This window comes from Bombus huntii, chromosome 12 (assembly GCF_024542735.1).
Source record: "Bombus huntii isolate Logan2020A chromosome 12, iyBomHunt1.1, whole genome shotgun sequence".
NCBI lineage: Eukaryota > Metazoa > Arthropoda > Insecta > Hymenoptera > Apidae > Bombus > Bombus huntii.
Window position 1 is genome coordinate 10,656,458 of NC_066249.1, and position 22,297 is coordinate 10,678,754.

Sequence of the window (22,297 nt, forward strand, 5' to 3'; positions counted from 1 at the left end):
TTGGCCTCGACTTTTACGACTTGCGCAACATCACCTTTGCCTCGAACTTCCTGAAGACAAACATCCGCATTCTGTCACACAATTACCTTATATTATCGAATGTTTTTTTACGGTTCGTAAAACGTCGTTCGCTTGATAAGTATCTGATACGTACGGTTACGTGCAACAATTATAGATACAGTACGTATATTTATCGTGTTTTTAAAACACGTTACATATATGAAAGGATTACTTCGTAGAATGTTTTGTAGCCGCTGTATAATATCATGCGTAATGACTAGTCTGCGGATGTTTATGTATATTTGGAAAATTCAAGAATGCAGAAACCTACAGAATGTATAGAATATACAAAAGTATATAAAATATTCAAAGTAGAGGACTTATTATAATATTGTATTTGGTATATGGACTAAATTTTTATCTAGGTTCAATTTCTTTAGTTATGTTTATACAAACATAAAAATGCATAAACATCCGTAGTCTACTATTGGCTGTTGAAGAATGAGAAAACGATAATAAAATTGAGAAAGAAAAAAGTAATTTCCGTATTCCTCCAATACTTGATTATAGTAAAATGTGTAACACAAAACTCGTAGAAATAGATGTAAACAGCAATGTTCATTGTATTCGAAGAATAAAATTGGCTTGTTGGGTACATTAAATCGAGCTTGGAAGAAGCTCTAGCAAATACGAACAGCATCGATCTATCGGAAAATTCTTTTATTTGATTCTCGGTTCTTTAACGTTGCAGATAACTTGGAAACTTTTATCCGCTCACGTTTTGCATATTCGTTGGATGTTTTATCAATTGATTATATTTTATATCTCGGTCCTCGGATAATCGTAATAAATGTGTAGTCCTCTAGAATCATTGAGTTCAAAACATGAAAACCGTGATTTTTCACCTCGTTGAAAGGAAATACGCGATTGTGAATAAATTGTTTTCGACGAATAAAATTATCGTTACACTAACCTAAATTTCATCATTTGGTCTCGATGGACAAATGGACGGAAGCACTTTCACAGCTCTGATATTTTCGCACATGTACACTATTGATTGCTTATAAGTAGTGTTATTAAATATTAAATTGCATTTCATATCCGGATACTCTCATTGATTTGAAAGAAAAGAAATGGTTGTGTGTCAGTTCGCTTAGAATGATTAAATTAATTAAAATAATAATGAGTAAAAGTTATTATTTATAATATTTTTTATAAAAAAATGACAAACTATAAATTGAAATTACTTATTGAAGAACTTAAATATTATTATCCCAATAATTATCGCAGTCTTTCTGTCTATCTGAAAGAAGTTTCTTTGTCTGACATAGAACATACCACTCTTAGAAATTAAATTATCCGGGCGTAGAAAGCTTTCAAAAATATCAAAATAGTTCTACAATTTTTAAATATGATTTTATAATATTTTATTTCAGATGCAAATTATATTATTTTCTAAAGCTTAATTTTTTTATCACATTGTAATATTCTGCCATACATAGCTGTAGCAATAATAAATAATAAAATCAATACAAGTTCTTTCATCCGTAATTTTCTAATTAAATTACACCGTATCGAACGTGAGAGAGTATCTACATTCTTTTTATAAAAGTTAAATAGAGGTTCCCTGCTATTGTTAACTCATACGATTCATTATTGTGACAATATACATTGTTTATTTATCAAACCGATATACACTGTTCTTTAAAAATCATCAGTGTATTAAATTCCAATATCCGTCGACTTTTGAAGTCCTTGGAACAATTATGTGCGATAGCATACATACATATACAAATGACAATTGTTTTAGCCAGCTTTTGAACATTAAACGTACTCTATTGAGTTATAATCATACTATTGCTTAAAAATTATAAGTGTCTTGAATTTAAATTCAAATTAATTATTCAATTGATTATTCAAATTATTATTATTAAATTAAATATTCAAACAATATCCACCAACTATCCTTCACTGAGCAGTAGTGTACATATACAGACGAAAAACATATTTAGTCAGTACCTGAACATGAAGCATACACTGTTAGGTGCAGATGATACGAATGGAACAAATCCTGTCCAGCGTTAAAGAAAGTCAAACCTCATGTATACGGGCCGGAGTAGATTATATTCGACAGCACGTTTTCCATTATCTGAAATTTGAAATTCGGATATGGATGGTGTTAACGCTTTCAGAGACAAATGACCAGCGACGGGTTAACCGCACGAACCTCGAGCGAGAGAAGAACTATTTGAACTCATCAAAATCACCGTATAAGAGCGATTCAACGCGTTTCTCCTCGTGCACAGCCATTTCTTTCCCTGCGTTTGCGACGATGAAAACGTTTAATGAATTGGGTCGAGCGAAATCGGATTTCCAGATGGGGCTGTTGTCCATTACTGGCATTTTCTCGGCGCTAGGACATTGTAATTATGTCGAGTATGATGTTCTTGGATGCTTTAACGCGATTTTACGGTTATAGCGTGTTATTTAATTGATCGAGTACTCGCTTGGGAATATAATGCGTCAAGAGATCGCTGATTCCGCAATCGCCATGCCTATGCACGATGTAATGATAAATGAAACGTAAATGAATTATGGGTGTGAATTTCAGAGACAGATGGTATTTAGGAAAATCAATAGAGCAGAGTTAGAAATCTTTGAAGGTTTATAGTGGTTAAAAGGTTAAATTACTTTTTCGAGTTCTATATTACATTTACAACTGACCTTATACAATCAATCGATAAATATGATCAATACGAGAGTTAGATTAATTTTAATTTCTGTAAATATAAATGTAACATAATTCATATCTAAAGTACGTGTCGTAATATTTAATAGATAAAACGAATCTCTATTAGATTTTATTTTTTTAACCCTTTCATATCTGAAATTCTTCTAATGATACTATGTTCATAAAATTATCAATTCATCAAAATTTCATTCAAAAATTCATCATCACATACGAATTTGCACAAATATCCGCAGTCTAATAATTAAATCGATGGTAAATGACAATTATACTTAAATTTTGACTGTAAAATCCATTTCATTATAACGCTTTTCATTACATTTTATTTTAATCGAGTCATTAATTCATTTTATCCTATAATTCTGATATGTATTATGTAATATTGTCATGCTAAATATGTTTAGTAAATAATAAAAAAAAAAAAATGTAATAATCGGTACAACTTTTGCAGGATTTGTAGGTCATGAATACATATTTATCAAAACTAACTCTACTTCGTAAATTGTCGGTAGTTGGTTATTCGTTTCGGTTCTAGCTCAATTTCAACCCTTCTCTAGCTCGACCACTTGCAATTTAAAGCCTTTCACTTTGATGTTTAGTCGAGAAGTTGAAATTACTTTTCCAGAACTTGTTAAGCCAACATTGACGTTCTTTAATATTCAACATGTTTCTGTAAACTCTGCTTATTCCCTAACAGGACATCTTCTTTTGTTTGTTTAATAGCGTAACTATTATTTTAAAATAGGACAATTGAATGAACAATGTATAAAAAAATATTGTATTGACCATTGTATAAAAAAATATTAGTTATATCTATACTTATTTATTCAAAACGTCAATTGTCTCGAAATTCGTGAAAAAATTTCTCCAAACGCAACCTAATATAACTTTTTCTGATATAGATACCATACATATAACGAATCATCTGGAGATGATAAGGGTAGTACACGAACGACAGGTTACTCGTCTACTTCGATAGTATGTACCGTGTTTTCTCTCCTGGTTTTCTAAATTATTTTTTCATGGTAGCTTCAGTGGGCGTTACATAGAAGGTTCGAGGTCGTTTAATCATTGGAACAACTCTTCGTCGAACAAGATGGATTTTGATGCTCGGATCGTTTGCTTATCAATCTTGCATGAGAATGGCAAATTTCATAAAACGAAGAATCGATTGAACTCCTTTGGTTTCCACCTTAAAGATTCTGGATTTTTAATTCATTTTAATGAAACTATTAATGAAACTATCCTTCTAAGGAAATGTAATTGATCATATCCTTAGCACTTTAAATACACTTCGAACAGGGTAAGTAACATAATCTTACGCAAAGATATTTCGAGTCAGGCCATTTTGGAAGATTATTGTTGTTACTGCATAATTGTAATCGTTTTATTCGATGTTAATTGTTAATTAGGTATTAATACTAGCATTAGTACCAAAGAGAAATTAAACTGAAAGATATATGGAAAACACAGATTTTGTCAAAATACTTTACAAAATATTATTCAGATAGTAAAAAATGTACCGTGATAGATATATAAAATTCCCATGAAAAATTGTGGATTAGTTATTTCAATCACTCTGACAGTTGTAATAAAGTGTATATGATGATAAAAGAATAATCGTCACGTTGATGCTGTATATATAGCTATATGCTACTTCAGATAAATATTTTACCAAGTATGGCTGATAACAATAAAGAATGATCCACTAATTTTTACGATGCTATCAGCACTGTACTACCAGTACTAGATCTATAACAACTACAATTTCGGTTTTTTTCCTCCTATCTTCATTCTTTTTTTTTTAATTTTTGAGGTAATTTTGACGCATTCAATAATTACTCGATACAGAAATGAATGATATTTTAATGCATAAATCTTGCGGATCGGCTTGTTGCAGTAAATTTTCAATTAAAATGATATCATTATCAGATTCATTTTACTAAAATAATTGACAATAAGAAATAAATTTCTATTACTTATAACCTGATACTATTCCAGACTAAAATACTTATTCTCCACTCACTAGTTATTCCTCGACATATATAATACAAGCTCTTTGAAATTCTTTAATAATTGTGAAACCAAATATATCTCTCTTATCACTTAAAGTATTCAGGTTTCAGCTTATTATGCAATACTTTTAAAGCTCGTGCGGATACATATTATATAAAGTATAAATTCACAGGAGGAAGAGATATCATCGTTATAAATACTCACTTACAAAGGAAAACCAATTCTGAAAACACTAACAATTTCCGGGAAAATCCATTATACCGTAGCGTCGTGTAGACTGATATCTTTGAGACTGATGACTTTTTAATATCGTCCTAACGTCACGACTATCCTTCATAAGAATATCAAAGGAAATCTACGCTTCGGCGGCCACGTTAATGCGTTCTGTCATGTCGTTCGGTTTTGTAGCTTTCTCTCATCGTAGATGAGAGAATTTGATATTTTTTGGTGTCATATCAACGACGCGTTTCCTCTTTCTACTTCGTAAAAGACGCGCAAATTTTTGTCCATCTTATAGAGCTCTATTCGCGTTCCATGACACGAAAATCTCAATGATAGAGATTGTTTTTGCGTTTCTTCCGTTTTCGTTGGTCAGTACGATGGACGTAGCCGATTATTCAATCGAGCGGACTATACAACTTGAGCATAAATAAAGCTGATGCTTTTTTCATTGAGGACAGGTTTTTATTAGTCAGAACTTCATTTAAAGTGGAAAATTTCTGTCAGTCACGATACTAAGGAATAAATATTATATATAAAATATATTTTATATAAAATATTATATATAAAATAAAGGGGATCAGTTTCTTTAAGAGCCCTAATATCCGAAGACATATTGTGTGTATTATATAAAACGTTTTGAAATTTCATTAGCACTGTTATAAAATACGATTACCGTGAGTACTCTGGTATAATTTGAAACCAATATGAAAATGTATGTGGAAGTTGCAAAACATTTACTGCAAACATATATTTAGGTTTAAACATACCTGTACCATAAAACATCTGTTTTAAACATATAATAAGAGTTAAAAATGAGAGTAATAGAACAGTCTAGATATTATAAATTGCTTCATCATCGCGTATTTTCTTGCCCATTGTCATCGCAATTTTCGTCCTTTTTTCAGCCTAATCGCCTTTTATGCGTTACTGAAGCGTCGGCCGGATGCAATCATCGGAATCAAAAACGAATTTCTTCGCTGAGAATGACTAATAGTACAAGAGAATTGGTGTGGAATTCGTTTTCTCTTATCTGAATTTTTGATTCACAGCGAAGAAATCGTTTCGATTTCCGATATAACTGACTCTTGATGGAGAACGTTCGATAATCAACTTTGTGATTGAACATCCAATTCAGTCACTAGCTGATCCTAACGACGATCGTTTTCTTTTTCTCTCCTTTTTATTGCCAGCGCCTTTTCCTCCTTTACGGCGTGGTTACAGCCCGGTGAATTCTGAAAACGAAATTACAGCAAAGCGTTGCAGAGGAGCATTATATCGATTACGTTTATTCCCCTCGAATTTCGACTCTGTTATATATTAAACGCAGAAATTAATTTTTCGTTGAAAGTTATATGTGTTTGTTTCATATGATGATTTAAGTCCTTATATAAACTGCTCTTTTGTAGAATTGTTTCCTAGCCATTTAATATAGTATATAATAAGAATAAGAGTAAAAGAAAATTTAGGAGACAAGTCTTACAAAAAAGGAACATAATTTTGGGAAAGGGAATTGTAATTGACAAGGGCAATGGGTAGGTATGATATATAGAACTCAGAATGGAAGATTGTTACATGGTAAAAAATATTTAGTATGGTAGTTACTAATACACGTATACACAGGTATCAATCTTAAAATTTTTCTCAATATATTTTTTTGTAACTACATTATATCCGACATTTTTGGCATAACGAAGTGGAAAATGTAAGGTAAGAAGTAAAAAAACACAGTCCTTTTCATGTGAAAAATGTATTTTTTAATAAATATAAAAGTTTTAAAAGTTTAATTATGTATTGAACACTTTAAAAAGCATGAGACAATATATATATAATTCAATATTATACTGTTTACAATAAAATCTTTCTTCATATCTGCGTTTCATATTGATTATTTGATAATTAACTGAAAATACTGACGTTGAATTTCTCTTTCAAAATTATTATTATTATTTTATTAATATGTATAATGAGAAATATATAAAATTCAAGGTGCAGATGTATCATCATAAAATGTTATATGTGTCGGTGTAAAAGTATATAAATTATTGTTTACGTTTACCAATTAATTAAAATTTATTTTAAATTTATATTATATTAATAAAATCTATTTATACGTCAAGCGTTTCTTCTTTACATAGAAACCCATCGTAAGCAGAATTTATATGGTTCTCTTTAGCCTTCTCTTTCTCTTTATCAAATAAATGTGTCGGACGATCAATTATCTCTCGGTGATTCCATTATGAGTCTCCAAGTTTGCTTCAGCGATAACTTCGTCCTAATTTCCAGAAGTATCGTTCATCGCTACGACTCTTTCGTATCTTCGAGCAATAATTCGCGCAGCGTGCAAGTTATTCATTTTGTAATCAAAAGCAAAGAAACCTTACCTTCACAGTGTATAAATACCCAGAGGTATTCTCCGAAAACTGCATCCTTACGTTCTTGCATTATTAGCTCACAGTTGACATCACTGATATTGGCGTTCGCGTTAGAAATTCAAATTCTCTTTTATCTTCTCTGTTATTTGTAGTGGAACCGTGTATTGAGATATACATTTTCATTGTAACGATTTTGTATTTTCGTTTTCTCGAATTCCACAAGTATTATTCGTAATTAAATTCATTAAGGGAAATTTGTATTATTTTCGTTTATAAACGAGGCTACCGTCGATCATCTCGTCCTCTAAATCCGGTCGTTCGAATTAATTTTCTCTGTATTTCCATTGCAGCTGTCGTTATTCTAAAGTTTAAAGGGAAGCATACAATTTCAATTACAAAGGTCCGAAGTATCGGTTTGGACTGAAACGAGCCCATGAAAACAGCACGTCTATTAAATTTCAAGAGAAACGACTGACATGTAACCGGGACTCGATTAACCGATGAAAGCAATTCCGCTTTGTGTTAGGGGGTACGAATCGGTGAAATGGCAGCGTCGTATGGCGATATTGCACAATTACGTAAACGTAGCTATGATGTAAGTTCGTGGTGATGCATATTATACATGTAATTTATCCTGAAATGTGAATACGAGATGAATCAGATATACATCGAAGATGTCACTGATCGAAAATTTGTACGCCTAAGTCTACGAATGAATTGTATTCTGATGAATGTTGTTCTGACGAACATAACAGAGCAATCAAACACATAACAGAGCAAAATAATGTATATGGCATGTTAGGAAACATGTGTGAGTTAATTTATTAAGTTGTACCATTATTAGTGTATTTCTAATGTCAAATTAAATTTTTTCTAACTTGAAAAATAAATTTCAAACGACACTTTTGTATATACAAAAGCAGTATGAGATCTCTCATTGTCATAATGTCTAGAATCACATATTATAAATACCGCTCATTTTCTTTTTTAATGCTCTGTACAGATCCTTGTCCGTGTGGTGGCAATATGTGTTTTGATAAATTATCGCTGTGAAGTGAAATGACATGTCGCGAGACTTAAAACAAATGCATCCTTACAAAACTAGATATATTACAAATCATCAACAAAATTATAATAAATGTGGTCGGTGGAAATAAAATAAACGAGGAAAAATAAATTTCTTTGATGTATGAAAATAGATAAGTATTCGTGAAATTTAAAAGAGAAGATGTGTCACAGTTAAAACAGTTACAATTTGTGCACGAGATAACGACGGACCCGATGACTTTAAATTTAATAAAAGCAAGGAATTCAGTGTAGTAATTTATATGAACCAAACACGCCAATTAGGAGTGAAATAAGCTGAAATTCATTTGAGAGTCGAACAAGCTCTGAAGGTTGTTTAATTTCGTACCAACGAGTGAGATTTATTCGTAAATGAACAGCGGCGAACGAAAACGTACCGTATTCGGTTAATTCAATATCGCGCGAATCGAATGCGCTTGCGGAGGTTGTAATTATTATTGAATCGCGATGCCGTCAAGACTTTAGGAAATATTCGCTTCCTAGATATTTTTATCGGTATCCAATTTTAGTCGGTACATACAATTCTTTTATATGAAACTGCGGTTAATTGTATCTGTACAGTGTTTTACTAAAAATTACATATTTCATATTTAAATATGCTAATTTTATTTTCGAATTTCTGTATCCCAATCTTGCTTGTATTTCAATGAAAAAAAACTTGAAGTTTCAAGAAAAATCTGAATTAAAACTTCAATTAAAATTGAAATGAAAAGTCGCGTGTCTCATTAACAATTCTTCCATATTTGTATCTTTAAGAAATTGTTTACGATAGAAAAACGCGATTGAATCGGAGCTGATCTGAAAAACGTAGCAGTCTTGCATCACTCTTTACTATCTTTTATGAATTTGTAATTGTTATATTGATGATTGCGATTTAAATCGCATCAGCCTTGATGGCGTTTGATGTGTGCTGATGAAGAACCACTCTCATTTGAGGGAGAGAAGACACTGAATGTGGTTAATTATTTAATAGAACTATTTACAGAATATTTGGAGTAATCCAGTAATCTTGCCTAATGTTGCGCGTAACTATTCTGTGTAAACTATCTTGCGCAAGTGTTCTAACAGTTCGATTTACGGGTGATTCTAATTTACCAAAGTTCAACCGTTCAAGTCGTTCTGACTGCTTCGAATGTTCGATAGGGTCTAAAGACGAAGAGGCGATAAAAATGCGCTCTAGCTTTGACTCCCCTCTTCTACAGCCAATTTCAGGAGGCTGAGAGTCGGGAGCAAGCGATGTTGTATTTGCTGGACGGCGTTGGCAATGTTGAGGAATTTTCACGGTTCCGTTTGCTCGTAGTCACCGAGCACCGTTACACGTACATTTGGAACAGGAAAAATCGTTGCCCACGAGAACTGAGTTACTGCAAACGCACGTGAACTGCAAGTACTCGGAAACCCGATGGCCAAAGATCGCCAGTCTAGTACACAATAAAAAATCTTAACGGTAACTTTGCCGACTTTTACCTACAGGTCATGCTTGCCGTAATAGTAATAAATATGCATTAATTGTTCGGACATAACAATGCAATCCTTGCTTGTCTAATATAAACAAATAAGTTAGTAAAATCATTACTAAATGTATCGTTGTAAATTTATAAAATTTCTCTGAAGCGTTATGAATTGGTCATCTATTGATATTTTCAACGTTAAGCAATAAATGCAGAACCATATTGGTATTTCGATAACATGAGTAAAATTAAACAGAAAGTTCGATCCGCTAAATTTAGATATTCTTGTACGTACACGTGTGCACAATACCAAAATAGAGGATCGTACCTATATCCGGCGCGTATGATTCCATCTTCTGTTTCATTTATGGCTGACATGCATATTCAGTTTCAGTTTTAACATATCACTAATCAACTTGTCCTTGCAGCGGGAATATATAGCTGAGGAATTTGCAATTCATTTTATGCAAGTACCAATTATCCTCCTCTTTTCAATGCGATGATCGGATGACGCCCATAACGTGTTCGAAACAAATTATATTAAGTACGTTAATAGTTCTGTCTCCCGTTTACCATTATACTAATATGAAATTACACAGGTATTTCTTTTGCCGGGAGAATACACGGAAATTCGACGAGCCTACGAATGCATTCACAATGATATAGAAAAATGTTAAAAACGAGTGGTAAACGGAAGACAGTATGTAGCGGCCAATCTATATCTGTTAGTTTGACAAAGTTTTATAAGAAATTAGATAAGGAGATTAGGATTTCGCTTGCAGTGATCGGTGACAGCTTTCAGCAAACTCTAAGTAGTGTAGGGACATCACTTGTCAGACGCCGCGTGATATATGATGTACAATGGCTATAAGAAGTATTTAAATAGCATTGTATTTATTATAGCACCTACGTATTAATTAATTGGATCAAAATATATCATATTTCGTATTATCCAGTAGTATCTTCATATGATTACCAAAATTTGATACTGTGAAAGTGAAATGTAGGTGTAGCGACACATGAGCGAATCAAGAGTGACTCATGTTATTGTTTTGCCTCGGCGTATCAACGCCGTTTCGATGTACGAGATTTAAAAGTAAACAAACTCTGGACAAAATAATATCTCCGCTACATGTAACCGTCAACCGGAATCGAATTCAAACTTTCCGGTACCCCCCTGACCAGTATAAATAGATGAACATGCTCTCTAGGAGGATTATTAACCAGTATTATTATAGCGAGTGGCATTGAGCGAGCGACGATTACGGCGTAATATACTAACTCTGCATTCTGTACTTAGAGCGATTTTTAATATATCTATCACAAGTATTCACTCATCTCGTCATTAAATAGATCAACACGTTTGATATCCACCAGATAGGTTAAATTTGAAAATAAGGACATGCCTTTGGGAAATTTAAAGGTGCAAAAATATATAATATATCCAACGTAAATATTCAATAAATAAAAGTTACTAGCATATATAGCACTTCTGTATGAATATATTTGGATTTATTATCCATAAAATGCAGTAGGAGTACAAAATTACGCATCTGCGTACAATGATGTAAGTAGCCTCAAAGTTATAAATGTAGGTATGTAGGTGTTTTCAGGTTCAATGAACTTCAGAGGTTGACGGAGGTTCGTTGGATGGTTTAGAGTGGTTTTGAAGGTTTTAAAGGTTTTACATGAACCTTCAAGGACCTTTCAGTCATCAATCTCTCTTTCCAGATTTTTAAACTTTCATTTCATTCATTATTCTTTTTCCCTTCCTGTTTTTATTAATGACATTTATTTTCTTTTAGTACTAGAAGATCTTTCATTTTTTAAATTACAGAATGCACGCAAGTGCTTTTAGCAAAATTAATGTTGACTCTTATCATAAACCTATTTATTTTCATTGCGTTACTCCAAATATAATTATATTTGTTTATATAGTTTATTATAGGTTGTTAGCTTTAGTGCTAGATATAAAATGTTAAATGTTACCTTTTAAGTTATCTGGAGTAGGAAACATGTCTAGAAAAACTACGTTATTATCGTATTGGAACTGCTAGGAGTTGTTTCCAAATGACGACATTGTTTATACGACTAGTTGCATTGGCACATTGAAATGCAATTGCGGGAAATCAATAGAGTCACAGTTTGAATTTAACTTCCGGTGTTAACATACGCTATCGGAATACAAAACTTACGTGCAGGAATGCAGCATCGCGCAGTTCTAACTAGTAATTCTGGGATGTGTTTAAAACGAAAAAAAAATTTGCATAATCAATATCGCACGCAATAGAAAATTCAGAACACAGTTTAACCGACAATATTTTGTATTACTTCGTATAATGTTGTAAAGAACAAACGTAAACGAAACCTTAACCTTATAACGTAGAATGAGATTTGAAGAATAAAATTGTCTTTGAAGGATTATAAATTCTTCTCAAATATATCTGTTACGTCGCGTAACCCTCTACCTAGCCCAGGCCACACACCGCGGGCAATATGGCAACCAGATGTCTTCGGATACTCACTGCGTACCCTCAACAGTCTCAAGTACCTTCCATAAATCTCATAGATTTTCTAGTAGAGGTCCTTCAAACCAAACAAACGTCTGTTTCCGAAGAATTTCTAAAGACTATTGTCTACCACGGCTTGACAAGGGAAAGTTAGTTTTTCTCACGTATGATGCAACTTTCCTCCCACTAACCACTGTCTCTCGAGGGCGGTTAAGACCCTTCGTTTAACCAATTAACAACGAAGCCTATTCCCTCACTCTCCTAACTAAAATCGTCACCAACAAATCCGATGGTCCCGTGCGCTAGACACACCCATCCTTAGCTTTCCTCCGACACAGCATCGTCTCTCAAGACAGTACTGATTTTACATCCTTCGAACGGTCAACATCCTTTAACCGGGTATACACACCCGTAGATCAGTCACTCACTCATCTCGTACATACGCACCAGCGTAACTGCCTTCGTTATAAGTTGTTGGAATAAACGGTGAAATATAACTTACTCTACTGTGTCATATTCATTCAACCACCTCTGTTATCTTAACCGAAACAGGGGAACGACTATTTCGCGGCGTTGATTCACCGAATCGTAGCGAGAATTTACGCCTCTCGCTGACGCGTTTTCCTCGCGACCGCGTCTCTCCGCGAACGGTCGTAACAATATCTTTATCAAACAATAAATGTTTATTTATTTTTTCTCATTCACACATTTGTTTATATATTTGGTTTATTGGCTTGCATTTCTGATGTAAACTTTCAATAAAAGGTTTCCAAAACCAGTCTTATAAAAATCTTCCACAGAATCGTTTAATTTTCATCTATTTCCATTTTCGGTCTTTTTGTTGCATTTTTTGTTTATTTGTTTGCATTCCTCGTTCATTCGTTTACATTTCTAATGTGAACTTTCATTCATCCACAAAAGATATCGAACTATTTCTAAAAATTTTCTATTTTTTAGCCATTTACAAAGGCTTTAAATCTAACAACTTAACAAAACGTTAAACGACTCTTTTATTTTATCTACTTACACCTACGTAGTTTCTTTATTCAAATTCTTCATTTATTTCCTGCATTTTTTGCATGTTTACATGTCCAACAAAAACTTTTAATCGCGTCTGAACAATTTTAAACTATGATTAATATAAAACTTCCAAGTAATTATATTTTGTCCAATTTCATCTCTTTTGTTTCCTTATTTGCATTTCTAATTTATTCTTACATTTCTTGAACAGTGATTTACATCTCCAAGGTAAGCTTTTAATCGTCTATGAACGATTTCAAAATATATAAAATATATAAAATATCGATTTTGAAATATATAAAATTCACAAAATCTCGTTGGATTCTACAAGTGATTTGAATTCTACGGTAGAGTTAATCGAAGGGGTGTTATTAATGTTAGTTTGATCGAAGTTTCGAGCGTCCAAGGCCGAGTTTATGCCAACTATCTCGTATGAATATAGGTATATTCATAAGATGACTTTCACTTGAGAAAATTCATCGATGTTGAGAACCAAAAAGCAACGTCACGCGTTTTGACCGTGATGGTTCTTCGACGCGGCCCGAAGCTTCAAGCAGATCCTTCAATATATTACAGAGAAACAGTAACAGCTTGCTTTAATGGATGGTATCCAGGTGTTTCAAGACGAGATCTTAGTTAATTTTGAACGAAGTTTAAGTTAAGCTAGGCTCGAGCTCAGGATTGTTCCGATGTTAGTTCAAATCTGACATTGAGTTGTTGACGTTGAGTTTGTAGCCGTCAGTCAGTATGAATATTAGGCCAAAGGAATTCGCCTATTGACCTGGATAGCTCAATTGATTAAGCAGCGTGGCGAATAAAGGTATCCTTTGTTTAGACATGAAATTATCCAAATTGTACAGTTTACGTTACGTAATTATAAAAATCATCTAATTGTGAACATTTAATACAAATACGCGTTCCTTTCGGATAAAATGATATAATCACTTAAATATAAAGTTATAATCTTAATAATATGAATTAAAATTAACAACTGTTATGTCGTGTGTGCTAAAGAAAGCTAAAGAACGGTTTCAACCACAAAGGATCATTTAAATTACGTTAAGCCGCATTACGAGAACAGCTTCTGTTAATCCCCGCTTTGAATCTACTTTCAACCCCTTCTATAAGTTTATGATGGCTATTAACTTCTTGAAAAGTCGAAATCCAACTAGTAGCGTCGTTTCTTGGAACACGATATTATACACTAGAAAAGTACTACATTTATTTTAATAAAAATTCACATTAATTTTGATAAAGCAATGTAAAAGCCACGTACCCTTGATAATCGCAAAGAAGAGAGAAAGACCTGCAACCCCTAATTTGGTAAAATTTGGTAATTCTCATGTTAAAACTATTTTACCCGATTTATTTTTTATAATATTTGTCATGCTCAAAGGACTTATGATCCGATTGGTTACCCTTATATTATTCCTGAACAACGAATCAATAGCAGCTCCCTTCTGCATTCGACCGCGTACACATAGGTGCGTAGTGTGTATATGCCACGTGCACCGTTTGCGAAATTGATGTGGAATGTTGGCCGATACTTATTTGCTGTACTTAAGAGTTCACTTATTTATGACGGCTAGATGCGATCTGATCCTCTGACTATTACGGCGGAGAAAGTTTTTTCGCGATCCGCTTTTGTACTTTCACGCATAAAGAGAGAAAGTAAAAGAGATAGAAAGAGCATCCGGCAAATCTTGAATAATGAAAAATTGCGGATAAAGCTTTTCGGACCGGTAGCATTATCGTGTTGTGCTGTTTCCTCTCTTTGTGCGTCGCTTTTGCAGCCCAGATGAAAAGGGGAATTGTCCCAGAGCAGAGAGAAATTGTTTTTTCACGCTTGGGTATTTGTAAATGCGAAAAAAATGAATTTAAAATTACTCGAATCTCAGACTATATGGAAACGTGTTTCTGTTGCTTATGCGAGCAAATTGGGTCGATCCATTGGAGTAACTAGCGAAGAACATTAAAAGTATTTGAGACTTCAAGGAATTTTATTTCTTCATCCAGTTATTCTTCGGTTGGATTACGTAAACTGTTATTAGAAAAACATTCCTGGATGAAATTTAGTTAGATAATTGCAATAGATGATTTTAATTAATGGAGTGTTTTTAATTAATGTCTTAATTAATTCCATTAAATCATTCTATTTTTTATTTTTCTCACGCGGACTTCAAATGATAAACTGTACATTACAGACTTCTAGTATACAAACAGTTTTTATACTTTTACATTAAATAATACAATTAATCAGTTTGTAATTTTTCAAACATTTTATTACCAGATTACACGTTACACGTTTTATTACCAAACTTGTTCCATCTAAGCAAGAGAATTTATTACGACCAGTAACTTGTAACTTAAAATTTTGTAATAATAAATTGTAAAATAACTTATAAAATTTCGGTACTAATAGTTTAGATGTTCAAGAAATTTCAGAATCAATACGATATTTAAACTGAAACATTTAGAAATGTATCTATCATTTTACTCACTTTCTATTTCAAACGTCCTTGGTCAATGTCCATATCATGTATCTCAATATCCACATCTTAGAGTGTATCACAGTTGATCGAACTTTCGAACCGACTTAATCTTCGAAACCCGTTTCATACTGCACCCTAACAAAAAATGGAGGTATATACATGTATAATCAAGATATATATTTATCGTCTCGGCAATTCATTCCTTTCGCCCGTATCGCAATATCGTTCTCGAATATATCCATTAAAAGCGAGCAAACCACGTGTTCCAATAAAATCATTCTCTTGGCAAACAACCGACAGCTCGTGTTTTTGCTCATCCGCAGAGGTCTTCGGGCGTTTATTCGAAGAAGTCGTCGATCAGTCGGATATCTGTTCGGCCATAAATTTTACTTTCTCGTTGGCCGATTAATTGCTCACGAGGGTTCGATTTCAGCAGCAAAAAACCTTTGTCGTGATAAGACAAGAGGAGAATCGTATAATTGGAGTGATATCTGTATGATACCGATACTAACCTTGAGGAATTTGTGAAACGCGGGTCACGAAAGTATTACTATATTATATATTATGTGTTACTATATTATATATATATATATATTATTATAAAAGTATTACGTTGGAAAGTATCGACCGTTCCAAGTCCTTTTGTAATATTTTGGGCTAAAGTCGATAAAAGTCAAAATTTGAAAAATGACTGCAGCACAAATGGAATTTAATAGAAGGAAGGACATTATTTTGTGAAATTCAATAATATGAATTGATAATTTGTAAATGCAAAATTGTTATAATTTGTGAGAAACGGAAAATTGTCGTTTAATACTGATTAATTATAATTAGTAGATTTTTCGGTCTAAATGATTAACAATGTAAGAAGAATGGCGTTTAGATGCTAGAATACACACAAATACATACAAATTTGATTTTTGTATATATCACGAGTAAAATGATTAGTATTTTGTTGGTGTGTACATTCGACGTGTATCATGCAGTCTTCACATTCTTCGTTTTTGGAATATTGGAACCTTAGCGGCCTGTCTCTGGATTATTTTATTTTCGAGAAACAGCTTCAAACCCTTTTTTTCTTGCTTCGGAGTTTTAAACGTTTTTCTACGTGAAAGGGTAGAGAATGGTTGAATGAACATCTCCAAATTTAATTTCAATTGATTGAACTTACAGATAAAAAAGATGTGTACGATAGCTGATTGGTTAGTATCTGATGACAGTTAGATGGTTGGTACTGGGCGACAAATACGTGGGAACGTTTTAGATTATAATGCAGATACATAATATATAAAGGAAATTGCAAAACTAGGGCTGGTAAATAGACCTAATAAATTAGATATAGTATACATAATAGAAAAAATCTGAAAATTTCCTTATCCGAGAAACAAAATATCTGCCCTAGAAAATATGTAACTTTTAACACTCGAAGTATCAACGCATATGTTTAAAGTGTTGGAACAGCGAAAACAATGGGATAACCAGTATGACTCCGAAATATGTTACACAGAATTGTTATATTCATTTGTTTGTCCAAATAATAGTGGAGCTAATATCTGATGGAGAAAGTCACAAATAATTTTTTAGATATCGTATACTGGTCGATACTGCACTGACTTCATTAGCAGTAACGAAGTTTTAAAATGTTTCATACAACAAATATAATATATTTATAAAGAAGTTTCTCTTGCGCTATTCAATTCTTCGTCTCCGTCTAGCGTATGATTTCATTTGAATTCCGTTGTTTCCGATACTTGATTTTAGAAGCTTTACAAAGCTCGATCGATGCAGTTCTTGGAAACTCATCCTGTTCGTTGATTTGAACGATTAATTCGATCAGCCATAATGATCGATGCCTTTCTAATTGGCGACTCGATGAGAGCAATCCGTATAGTTGCGGTACTTAAGCCGTTTAACGTATTTTTTGAATGTAACTACGGTGTAATCGTTTGCTATGTAAATGAGATCGATTTCGTTTTAATCTGGAAAATGATTGATTAAATACGAGCTTGCGTTTAAATTAACGCTGGATTAATTCCTGATAAAACAGCGCGTTATATAACGTTCCTCAAATCGATGAAAAAAATTGGGTTTTCCGGTAGATTTAGAACGAAAGCTTCTCTTTTATGTAATTTTACTATCATTCTTTGTTCCTTATTTCCTTTTTCCTGATGTATAATGTTTACATCAATAATAAAAGCATAAGTGGAAATAAAGTACAACACGTGACAGTGGGTATGAAATATACAATTTTTGCTAAACTCAGTAGCACTTTGGTTTCTCCGTTCAGAATTTAATAGGCTGATATTAATTTCGATCATGTTATTTTCATTCATATAAACCATGACACAGTGTTTATGAAAAGTCTGCGTTGGATATTTATGGAGAATCTAACGCGTGTCAGAGTTCATTTTACACAATACGTGATTTTTGCTACCGTATATAACCGAATATTTTTTGTTTCACGTTGGTAGTCAGGTGCGTATAAAACCGTAAACTGTGTGTTTTAATGGACATCCTCTAAAACGTAAATGGATAAACCAGAACGAAAATCCCCTTAAAAATTGATCACGAATCACGATCAAAATAGTGAAATTTCTGTATTATATGCAATTTCTGGCGTTTCTCGTTGAACAAACCAATATAACGATTTGTAGTATTTCCAAAAATTTTGAAGCACGAGATTAAACTGTTTTACAGGTATATTCCATATTCTATAATGTAACTTTTTTTTGTAGAGATCAATTCTTATAGATATGATCTTGATGATTTATTGATGAAAAATATTCGAATAGCATATAGTAGTATATTGACAAAAGTTGCAAGTTATAAATTACAAACTTCTCTTTTGTAGCTTTATAATTTTTTGTCAAATAGAGTAACTAAATGCATCATGATTTTTTAAATTTATTTGCAAAATTTTATTTGCGTTGTTATCAAACTCTTTACTATTATGCAAAGTTATTCATATTGGTAATTTGTAACTTGTAAAATTTTACTGATACCTAATGTTAGTTCAATTATGCAAGAGGGTCCAGGTATCCTTAAAGAAATTCAACTAATTCATAACCCTGGTATTTGACCGTGGACAAGATCGTTGCCGACGAGAACAAAATGACCGCCTCTGGTCGAGAACTTAATTAATCCGTGGTCAGCCATCTATTTGGCCGGAATTCAACGCATTCCCTCTATCCCTTGATGTACAGTGTTCATGTCGGCGTTTCGAATTTGCCACATGTCTCGACCGCCGCCGATATCCTCAACGATCGGATCAATTTCACTATATAGAACGTATTTCCCCAACGTATCGAATACATTGTTACCAACCGGAACTTCCTCCCCTCTTCTCACTCTCATCGTCGTCCTACGTTAATTATTCCGCTCTAATTCGATGTAGTTTGGCCACCTTGATTTTCGGTTCTAGTTTTTCACGGGAGTCCAGTCTAGTCGATTGCTAAAGCGTCAACAATAGATAATTTTTGGTGGTTCTATGATGTGGACACGACATCTCTGCTTTTTCTTGAGTTTTAGATTTTTACATGCATTTTTACCATACTCGTTTCAGTTTCGCACATAGCCGGGAAAGCTTCTGATTTTCTAGGATTAATGAAGAATTCAAAGTTCCCTCTTGCATCGATAGCATCGATAGAGATTAGTGGTTTAGAGATATTAGTGATGTATGCAAGTAAGTGAATTCAATTAGCAAAAATTCAGTTAATCGAAAATGGACTAAAATTTCGCTTCCATAAATGTAGTTTTACTGCGTCTCAAAAGTAGCGAATACCGAAATACTCGTGTGAATATTCGCAACATTGGGGATATCGATAAACTTAACGCTAGACGCATTAAACACCGTTAATGAACGGCGATTTCGTTGATGAAATTTCGAATTAGCGCACCATTAAGTCGAGCGTTATAGCGCGAAAAGGAAATCCGGGCATGTTTTACGTGGATGGTTAGTGGAAGAGGACGAAACAATTCATATACAAGGATGAAGATTCGTCAAATGGAAATCTATTAATGCCTAGCTGAATGCGTATACCAAATATTTGAGTCACGAGTAACTCGCAGTTTATATATGCGACTTCGGTACATGTGATTCGTGTGGGAATATATTTATTGCACCCTACCCGCTGACAAATTGAAATGGGAGACGATGGGGGTCAATACGAAATGAAATTCAACTTCCGTTCACGGACAGATATTTCGTGACGAGACGTGCATAACACACTGTGGTTTTACGTAAGAGGAAAATTAGAAATATATGGTTGTAATTAATATCTGAAATAGATATTAGACATAGTTGGTCGAATTAGTTAAAATTTCGAATGTTTTAATTGTTAGAAATTTGTAAAATAGTTGGATGGTCATTTACAGTTAAAAGTTTTAATTGAGAGTAACGAAGACTTAGAGTATAAGATTTCTATCAGGTGGATCATTTCTAAATCGAATGGATTTTGAAACTAATACCATTCTTCTTCCTCGTTTCTCTTCTTCACTTTCTACTACCTACTTTCTATCTTGTTTCTTACTTATCTTCTTTGACTTTCATCTATCCTCCCAGCTTTTCCATCTTTTCTTGCGAATTTATTTATATCTACCACTATATCTCTCAAGAGGATTTATATATTTGATCCTAATTAATTAGCAAATGCTACAATAAGAAATGCTATAATAATACTTAATAATAATAATACTTCTTTCCATAGCTACTGTATATTACATAACATACCTAACCAAGTTCCTCAACGTTCCAATCAAATTCTCAAACTGCATTACTTTTAAATCAGATCTACGGATTCCTGTTGCGTGCGCGAGATTTCACCATGCATTTCGATTGACACGATCTAACCAAGGGCAAGCCACGATTTGCACCAAGGTCTGGATTGAAATGAATATCGAAGGTTATAGCCAACTGGGGGTGAATTAACCGAAGGATGTTTGAATAATGTATCATGAGTGTTCGAGTAACCGACGTCGAAAAAGCGAAGAGATGAATTTACTATTTGCCTTTTAGGGTCTTTCACGATTCGCATGGTAAAGGTTGCTTGCCCGGAGATTCAATTTCACCAAACAGTGTTTTAAGCGCGTGCCGGAAGTGAGGAAAATTGAATGGTAAATAATCAAGTGTTAACTTCTCGCGGCAGGGCCGGCGTAATTTCCTTTCGGATCGACAGCGGAAATAACGTGTAACTAAAAATTAAACGGATCCGTGATACGGTAGTACACGCTTCTGCCAGGGAATTCGAGACTCCTTTTCCCTCTATGGGATTTTAACGACGTTGCGTAATGAAATTTTCGTCAAGCGGGAATGCGACTCATGTCCAACGCCGTTTAAAAGAGTCGCCCTTAATTAGATTTGCCGCGACAAGTGAAATGATAGGGGCTGAAAAGTAGGGAAATCGGATTTTTAGATAATAAAGGCTGCGTTAATCGGAGCTTTGGGTTACGGTAAAAGCGATGTCGAAATGTGATAATGACTCTGCGATATTGGTTTTTTTTTTTTAAAAAAACATGCACTTTCATCGCGAAGCTTTTATCGTAAATTTAACACCACTTTCAAAAAGGTTAAAAAAATACAGGAAAAAGGGAGATAAAAATAAAGAATAGAGAGAGAGAGAGAGAGAGAGAGAGTGAGAATAACTATGGACTCATAGGTATAAGCCATTTTTTGGTATACGAAAAGCCTGTATTGATGGGGTTGATGCACTCTGATGGAATTCGACGATATGCCACGTACATTTTCATAGTTACTTGTGTACAGTGGTTCACAAAAGTATTTGAATGCAAACCATAGAAAGCCATGCATATGTATATATTGTGCGTTATATAAAAAATATTGAAACTTCATTCGCACTATAATGAGGCACGATTTTCATGGCTATATCGGTAATATTCGCAACTAACCTGAAAATGTATAGAAATTAGAAAATATTTATTGAAAACATATATATAGTAAAAAATTAGTGCAAACATAGACAATGTTAAACATATAACAAGTGTTAAAGTTGTTTGAATAGCGAGGCTTATTAATATAACAGATAATTGACTGTTTAAATGCTTTTATGATCTGAGCGAAATATACACTTACACTGTCTTTTAACTCCTATGCAAATTTTCATATTTGTTTCAAACTTTACCAATACAATTACAATTTAATCAGCTTCATTGCAGTTCCAATGAAATTTTTAAATGCTTCATATAACACATATAATATATTCGAAAGGTTTCTACGAATTTACAAATACTTTTGTGAGTTACTGTACATCATGACAATGTTTGTCCACTAGACTCTCTATTCAGATTGTGGCTTGTTGAATCTCTGAATGGCATTGTAGATAGCACCGACGCTGATACACCTACGTCACAAGCGCCGTGGCGC